Here is a 706-nt window from a genome sequence, read left to right as displayed (position 1 = left end):
GAAAAATGGAGGGATATGTCGTACGTGGGTAATTCCAGGTGCAGAGAGGTTCTCTTTCCAAACAGTTACCATTGAGAAGTCAAGATGTGCTGATGATCATGTATATAAAGGAAGAATGTTTTCCTCGAAGGCCGAGTTGAAACGAGCTCTGAACATATTCGCTCTAAAAAAGCATTTTGGGATAAGAGTAAAAAGGTCATGTAAAGGTCGTTATGAGATTAGGTGCAAGGATAAGGCATGCAAGTTCAGTGTGCGTGCATCGAAGTTACCTGAAAGAGAATATTGGCAAGTTCGAAAGTTCCACGAAGTACTCATGTGTACTGTTGATGGTTTGCAAGGACGATTCCCCACGACGAGTGCGAAGATAATCGGTGAACTTATGTCAAACAAGCTTCAAGCTAGTGGAGTAGCATTGAGGCCTAAGGACATAATTGGTGAGATGAGGGTGTAGTGGGGATTGGAATGCTTGTATGGTAAGGCATGGCAAGAGAAGGAGTATGCAAAAATGCTTATTTTTGATCCCCTAGAGGAGTCATTTCAACTATTACCCACATACTTTTATATGTTGGAAAAAGAAAATCCCGGCACAGTCACTACAGTGACTACTAATGAAGCAAAAAGATTCAAATATTGTTTCTAGTCATATGGGGCTTGTATTCGGGCATTTAGGGATGTAATGCGTCCTACGGTTGTAATTGATGGGACA

This window comes from Theobroma umbraticum, unplaced genomic scaffold (genome assembly GCF_002168275.2).
Source record: "Theobroma umbraticum cultivar Fairchild unplaced genomic scaffold, ASM216827v3 scaffold_147.0, whole genome shotgun sequence".
NCBI lineage: Eukaryota > Viridiplantae > Streptophyta > Magnoliopsida > Malvales > Malvaceae > Theobroma > Theobroma umbraticum.
Note: the sequence above shows the minus strand (reverse complement) of the source record.